Source organism: Triticum aestivum, chromosome 3B (genome assembly GCF_018294505.1).
Source record: "Triticum aestivum cultivar Chinese Spring chromosome 3B, IWGSC CS RefSeq v2.1, whole genome shotgun sequence".
Taxonomy (NCBI): domain Eukaryota; kingdom Viridiplantae; phylum Streptophyta; class Magnoliopsida; order Poales; family Poaceae; genus Triticum; species Triticum aestivum.
In genome coordinates, this window is record NC_057801.1 from 31,483,583 (window position 1) to 31,492,293 (window position 8,711).

Sequence of the window (8,711 nt, forward strand, 5' to 3'; positions counted from 1 at the left end):
TGGGCTCTAAATTAAATAAACAATCATGCATGTAAGAGCCATTAAACATTTTCAATATGGTCTTCTCGACCCCCAAAGGAAAGAAAAGAAAATAAAACTATTTACACGGGAAAGCTCCCAACAAGAAAGAAGAATAAATAGAAATATTTTTGGGTTTTCATTTTAATTCTACTATAGGTAGGGGAATTAAACTAACTAATTTTTTGGTTTTTTCTCAAGGTTTATCAAACACACAAGAAGAAACTAGAAAAAGAAATTTAAACTAGCATGGATAATACAATGAAAGAGTATGAGCACCGACGACTAGTGTGTGAACATGAATGTATAGTCGGTGAGAAATACGTACTCCCCCAAGCTTAGGCTTTTGGCCTAAGTTGGTTTAATACCAACGACCGCCTGGCTGATATCCATATGTGAAACTGGGGTAGTACTGAGATGCAGAGGCTACCGCCTCCTGAGCAGCAGCGTGTTGGCGGGCTGCCTCCATTCCCCTCTCATATTCAGTTGCTTCTTCCCTGGTGACAACATATCTTTCTTTTGCCTGATAATCAAAAAGGCAGGGAGCAGGAAGAGTAACAGGGACGACGTTGCGTCTGTCATAGATTAGTCGATCATGGAGGAATTGTTCATTCCTCTCAAGAAAATGATGATCAACCATAGCTTCTTTATCCAAATAAACAGGAGGTACAATCATATCCTCCTCTCATGGAGCTATATTAAGAAAATTAGCCACACGGGTTGCATAAATTCCTCCAAAAAAATCTCCCCTTCTACTATTATTCTGTAACCTACGTGCAACTATTGCCCCCAAGTTATAACCTTTATAACCTGACACAACACTCTTGAGGACAAAAAGATCAGGTGCACACATGTGACATACCTTGTCCTTACTGTTAATGCATCTACCAATAAAGAGAGCAAAGTAATGTATAGCAAGTAAATGAAGGCTCCCTATTGTAGCTTGTGCTACGTCCCTAGATTCTCCCACAGTAATTTTAGCAAGAAAATCTCTCAATTCAGATTTGGGAGGATCATTAATATCACCCCACTGCGAGAGTTTGCAAGCAGTTGTGAAATCCTCTAAATCCAAGGTATAAGACGTATCATAAATATCAAACATGACACTAGAAGAATTACGTCCAGAAATATATTCGAACCTCCGCACAAAGGAATCGGTCAATTGATAATATTGAGGACACTTATCTTGTAAGAAGTCCTCCAGCTCGGCATTATGCACGTACGTGTCAAATTCTTCCTTGAAGCCTGCTTCGACCATAAAATCATCAGATGACCACTCACAACCCCGTACATTTGCGTCCCTTGGCAATTTAATATCTTGTTCACGTATAGCAATCCTTGGCCCTTTCTTTCTCGAGGAACCTCCTTGGTACATTCTTCTAAGCATATTTCTTTTTCTGAAAATTTCTGAAATTTTAGTAACTTCAAAATAAAAGTGACTAAACAATATTGATAGAAACTACTCCTACAAGTGCCTAGAGCCCATATCATGCATTGGAATTGCTTGGGACCTCAAAAATTTAACATGCAAGCTCAAGAACATGGTCACCTAAGCAGCAAAAATTTGCAATGAATAAAGCACTAGAAGAAAAACTAATTGGACCAATGCAAGAGTCACATACCAAGCAACAATCTCCCAAAGCAGTTTTGTGAATGGAGCTTTGAGCTAAGAGGTCGAAAATCGCAGCAAAAACGAGCTAAAGCTCGTTCTTGAGCTAGATGGGGATTTTTCTGGGTAAAAGATGAAGTGTGTGGGAGCTGGCATAAGTGGAGGGGAGCCACCAGGGGCCCACGAGATAGGGGGGCGCCCTACAGGGGAGGGGGCGCCCTGCTCTCTCGTGGCCTGGTGATTGCCCCTCCTGCAGTGTTTTCAGTGCCTAAAATCCTCAAATATTCCAAAAAATATCATACTAAATTTGCAGGGCATTTGGAGCACTTTTATTTTCGAACTATTTTTTAATGCATGGATAGTTGAGGAAACAGACGGATAATACTATTTTTAATTTATTTATTCTAAATAACAGAAAGTAAAAGGAGGGTACAGAAGGTTGTGCCTTCTAGTTTCATCCATCTCGTGATCATCAAAATGAACCCGCTAACAAGGTTGATCAAGTCTTGTTAACAAACTCATTCCAAATAACACAGAGCCAGAGAAATTTCGAATAACACTAAGTTACCTCAACGGGGATATGAAAATCCCCAACAATAAGAATACCATATTTTTTCTTGACAGTAGGTAGAGGAAATCCAAAATCTCCAAAAATGATAGTCGGAACTTTTTTAATAGAATTGATGCTATGAACATAAGATTGTTTCCTCAGAAAGTGCACCGTGTGCTCATTGCCATTAACATGTAAGGTGACATTGCCTTTGTTGCAATCAATAACAGCCCCTACAGTATTAAGAAAAGGTCTACCAAGGATAATAGACATACTATCGTCCTCGGGAATATCAAGAATAACAAAGTCTGTTAAGATAGTGACATTTGCAACCACAACAGGCACATCCTCACAAATACCGACAGGTATAACAGTTGATTTATTAGCCATTTGCAAAGATATTTCAGTAGGTGTCAACTTATTCAATTCAAGTCTATGTATAAAGAGAGAGGCATAACACTAACACCGGCTCCAAGATCACATAAAGCAGTTCTAACATAATTTCTTTTAATGGAGCATGGTATAGTTGGAACACCCGGATCTCCAAGTTTCTTTGGCACTCCACCCTTAAAAGTGTAATTAGCAAGCATGGTGGAAATTTCAGCTTCCGATATCTTTCTTTTATTTGTGATGATATCCTTCATATACTTAGCATAATGATTTACTTTAAGCATATAAGTTAAGCGCATATGTAAGAAAATAGGTCTAATCATTTCAGCAAAGCGCTCAAAATCCTCATCATCCTTTGACTTGGATGGTTTAGGAGGAAAGGGCATGGGTTTCTGAACCCATGGTTCTCTTTCTTCCCCATGCTTCCTAGCAACAAAATCTCTCTTATCATAACGTTGATTCTTTGATTGTGGGTTATCAAGATCAACAGCAGGTTCAATCTCTACATCATTGTTTTTTCTAGGTTGAGCATCAACATGAACATCATTATTAGCATTATCATCAGGTTCATGTTCATCTCCGGATTGTGTTTCAGCATCAGAGATAGAAGTATTATTAGGATTCTCAGGTGTTTCTACATTAGGTTCACTAGAAGTTTGCAAAGTCCTATCATTCTTCTTTTTCTTCTTCTTAGAAGAACTAGGAACATCTAGATTATTATTCGGTGAATCTTGTTCAATTCTTTTAGGGTGGCCTTCAGGATACAAAGGTTCCTGAGTTATTCTACCAGTTCTAGTAGCCACTCTAACGGCAAAGTCATTTTTATTATTCAATTCATCAAGCAAATCATTTTGAGCTTTGAGTACTTGCTCAGCTTGAGTAGCAACCATAGAAGCATATTTGCTAACGCGGTGAAGTTCATCTTTAACTCTAGCCAGATTATCACCTACGCGTCCTATCTCGAAAGCATTATTCTTTAACTCTCTACCAACATAAGCATTAAAACTTTCTTGTCTAGCCATAAAGTCATCAAATTCATCTAAGCATGGGCTATGAAATTTAGTAGAGGGTATTTCAACTTTATCATATCTATAGAGAGAATTTACCTTTACTACCTGTGTCGGGTTATCAAGACAATGTGGTTCTTCAGGCGGTAAATTAAGACCATGTATTTCTTCAATAGGTAGTAAATTCTTAACATCTTCAGCATTAGTACCTTTTTCTTTCATTGATTTCTTGGCCTCTTGCATATCTTCATGACTGAGAAATAAAACACCTCTCTTCTTCAGAGTGGGTTTAGGAACAGGCTCAGGAGTTGGCTCAATTGGTTCAGGAATTACTTCAGGAACTGGCTCGGGAAGAGTCCAATTATTTTCATTAGTCAACATATTATTCAATAATATTTCATCTTCATCGACTGTTCTTTCCCTGAAAACACAACCAGCACAATTATCCAAGTAGTCCTTGGAAGCATCAATTAGTCCATTATAAAAGATATCAAGTATTTTATTTTTCTTTAGGGGATGATCAGGCAAAGCATTAAGTAACCGGAGAAGCCTCCCCAAAGCTTGTGGGAGACTCTCTTCTTTGATTTGCACAAAATTATATATTTCCCGCAAAGCAGCTTGTTTCTTATGAGCAAGGAAATATTTAGCAGAGAAGTAATAAATCATATCCTGGGGACTACGCACACAACCAGGAGCAAGAGAATTATACCAAGTCTTAGCATCACCCTTTAATGAGAACGGAAATATATTAAGGATATATAAATAGCAAGAATTCTCGTCATGAGTAAACAGGGTGGCTATATCATTCAACTTGGTAAGATGTGCCACAACAGTTTTAGATTCAAGGCCATAAAAAGGATCGGATTCAACTAAAGTAATAATATCAGGATCAACAGATAATTCATAATCCTTATCAGTAACACAGATAGGTGAAGTAGCAAAAGCAGGATCGGGTTTCATTCTAGCATTAAGAGACTGCTGCTTCCATTTAGCTAATAATTTCTTAAGATCATTTCTATCATTGCAAGCAAGAATTTCCATAGCAGCTGCTTCACTCATAACATAACCCTTAGGAACAATAGGTAATACATAATCATTTGGGGAACGTTCATCATCACTATCATCAATAATAGGTTCTTCAATATTTTCATTCCCCCTAACTCTAGCAAGTTGTAAATCTAGAAATTCACCGAATGGAAAAGTAGTATCACGCACACAAGTAGTTTCATCATGCATAGTAGAAGTGGCATCATCAATAACATCTGACATATCAGAATTCATAGCAGTAGTAGGTTTAGGTGTCGCAAGCCTACTAATAACGGAAGGAGAATCTAGTGCAGAGCTAGATGGCAGTTCCTTACCTCCCCTCGTAGTTGAGGGCAAAATCTTGGTCTTAGCATCTTTCAAGCTCTTCATAGTGATCAACAAATATAAATCCCATGTGACTCAGAGAATAGAGCTATGCTCCCCGGCAACGATGCCAGAAATTAGTCTTGATAACCCACAAGTGTAGGGGATCGCAACAACTTTCGACGGTGAAGTACAACCCAAATTTATTGATTCGACACAAGGGGAGCCAAAGAATATTCTTGAGTATTAGCAGTTGAGTTGTCAATTCAACCACACCTGGATAACTTAGTATCTGCAGCAAGGTATTTAGTAGCAAAGTTGTATCATAATAAAGGTAACGGTAGCAACAGTAAAGATAAATGTTCTTGGGTTTTTGCAGTAGTTGTAACAGTAGCAATGGAAAAGTAAATAAGCGAAGAACAATATATGAAAAGCTTGTGGGAAACGAATCAGTGATGGATAATTATGCCGGATGCGATTCCTCATGCAATAGTTATAACATAGGGTGATATAGAACTAGCTCCAATTCATCAATGTAATGTAGGCATGTATTCCGTAAATAGTCATACGTGCTTATGGAAAGGAACTTGCATGATATCTTTTGTCCTACCCTCCCGTGGTAGTGGGGTCCTTAGTATAGAGAACCGGACCAAAGCATTAACACGTGGTGAATACATGAACTCCTCAAACTACGTTCATCACCGAGAAGTATCCCGTTTATTGTCACTTCGGGGTTGTCGGATCATATAGGTAACACATAATAGGTGACTATAGACTTGCAATATAGGATCAAGAACACACATATATTCATGAAAACATAATAGGTTCAGATTTAAAATCATGGCACTCGGGCCCTAGTGACAAGCATTAAGCATAGCAAAGTCATAGCAACATCAATCTCAGAACATAGTGAATACTAGGGATCAAACCCTAACAAAACTAACTTCATTACATGGTAAATCTCATCCAACCCATCACCATCCAGCAAGCCTATGATTGAATTGATGATGGAGGATGGTTGATGATGACGACGGCGCTGAATCCCCCTCTCCGGAGCCCCGGACGGACTCCAGATCAGCCCTCCCGAGAGAGATTAGGGCTTGGTGGCGGCTCCGTGTCGTAAAACGCGATGAAACTTTCTCTCTAATTTTTTTCTCCGCGAGACGGAAGATATAGAGTTGGAGTTGAGGTCGGTGGAGGTCCAGGGGGCCCACGAGATAGGAGGCTGCGCCCTAGGGGGGGCGCCCCCTGTCTCGTGGACAGGCTGTGGGCCCCCTGGCATTAATTCTTTGGCCAAAAATTCTTATTAATTCCAAAAAGTGCCTCCGTGGATTTCCAGGACATTCCGAGAACTTTTCTTTTCTACACATAAAACAACATCATGGTAGTTCTGCTGAAAACAGCTTCAGTCCGGGTTAGTTTCATTCAAATCATGCAAGTTAGAGTCCGAAACAAGGGCAAAAGTGTTTGGAAAAGTAGATACGTTGGAGACGTATCACGTCCCGCCCTAGAAGGGCGTGGTATCCGCTTTTGAAAGGAGCCACTTGGAATGTGATTTCTTCGGACTTGTAATTCTCTAGGGTGCCGAATACCACATCGAGTGTGATTTTCCCCGCACACCGTGCTTCCCGACTAGGGATAATTCCTCTAAAGGTTGTGCCGCTTTGTTCAATGCGGCTTTTGTCAATTTCCATCTTCTTGAGTGTTTCTTTGTAGATTAAGTTTAATTTGCTTCCGCCGTCCATGAGTACTTTAGTGACCCAAAATCCGTCCACTATTGGGCTAAGGACCAGAGCGGCTGGTGCCCGAATGGACTGGGATTGGGGTTTGTCACCGGCATTGAAAGTTATAGCAGTGTCGTTCCACGGATTTATTTTTGCCACGTGCCAGATTTCAGCGGAGCTTCGATGAGCTCTCTTGCACCTATTGTTTGAGGCGAAGGTCTCAAAGACTGTTAGTATTGTATTGTGTTCCTTGGCGGGATGTTGTTCTGCTTTATGGCACTCGAGGAGATCCTCGCCACTTTTTGCTACCTGCCGAAGTATCCAACATGCCCTAAGGGTATGGGTTGGTGTTGCGTCCGGCATACTGTGGAGCTTACATGGCCCATTGAGCCATTCTTCCAATACGGTTCCACGCCCTGGGGCAGGTTTTGGCTTCTTGGGAATTGAATTGGTCGACTTACGAGAGTTCGGCCGTTTAGTTTGGACAAAGGTTCTGGTGAGGGCCGTACTATCCCAAAATTCTGTTTGGGTCTTCCAGGCGCTTTCCATCGAACAGTACTTCTGTACTATGGTTGCTAAGTCCGCAAAGTGTACTATGTCACGGCGACTTATGGCATTAAGGAGTCCTTTGTTTGTGCAGTTTTTGCAGAAAAGTGAGACTACGTCCTCCTTGCGGCAGTCCTCGACCTTGTTAAGCGCAAGGAGGAATCTGGCCCAGTAACGGTGTACCGTCTCCAGGGGCTCTTGCCTGATGCGGGAGAGATGGTTTAAGTCCGAGCGGGTGTCGTTGGCTGAATCCAGATTTTGGTCTGATCTAACGCCCGGGGGCATGGAAGGTTCTGAGCCCGACAGTTCGGGATCCGGAGTATCACCCAATCTCTTCGGCCCGATGCCCGATTCTATGTCCGGGACCCGGGTCATGTCTTCCTTTGAGTAGGTGTTCGGCTTACTGAGTTCGGTGATACGGACATAATTCGTCCTCAAAGTTGGGGGACGACCCGTGTGTGGTTCCCCCACTACCGCTATCTCATGGGTGACCGGCGGGGATCTAATGTCCATTTGGTCGGGTTTAAGCCCAATCCGGTCATAGTCCGTAGCGACTCCCAAAGCGACGATGCGATCCAAGAGCTCATTAAGAGAGGAGAGCTCTATCGGATCCATCTATTCGGCAAGCTCCGAATTGATATAAATGTTATGCATGACCGAGAGGCCATCGTTGGCGCGACAGCCAATGGGGCGGCCATACTAAAGCCGCCGAGTCGGAGAATCTGACCTACAGCCAGCTGCTCCTCCAGAGATGATGTCGTCCTTGACAACGAGATGAGCCATCAAGCCTTGCGGTGATGACAGAGAGGAACTCTCAATGAAAGCACCAATGTCGGTGTCAAAACCGGCGGATCTCGAGTAGGGGGTTCCAATCTGTGTGTCTTAGGCTGATGGTAACAGGAAGCAAGGGACACAATGTACACCCAGGTTCGGTCCCTCTCGATGGAGGTAAAACCCTACTTCCTACTTGATTAATATTGAAGACATGAGTAGTACAAGAGTAGATCTACCACGAGATCATAGAGGCTAAACCCTAAGAGCTAGCCTATGATGGTATGATTGTAATTGTGATCGGCCTTCTAAGGACCATCCTCTCCGGTTTATATGGACACAGAGAGGGCTAGGGTTTACATGGAGTCGGTTACAAGGAAGGAAATATAATATCCGGATTGCCAAGCTTGTCTTCCACGCAAAGGAGAGTCCCATCCGGACACGGGCCGGAGTCTTGAGTCTTGTATCTTCACGCTTCAATAGTACGGACTTTGTATATAGTCCGGCTGTCCGGATACCCCCTAATCCAGGACTCCCTCAGTGGTGTACACCAACGACCCAAGGACCGTGGAGTGGATCATCAAAAAGTACGAGGAATGGCTAAAGGAGGAGAAGAACAAGTTCGTCGGCCTCGACCTCGAGTACACATGTAAGAGAGTTACATATGACAAGGGATCACCGTCGTCCAACTTGCCATGCGCGAGCATGTCCTTGTATACCACTACTGCAGGTCCGAGTGCTCCCAG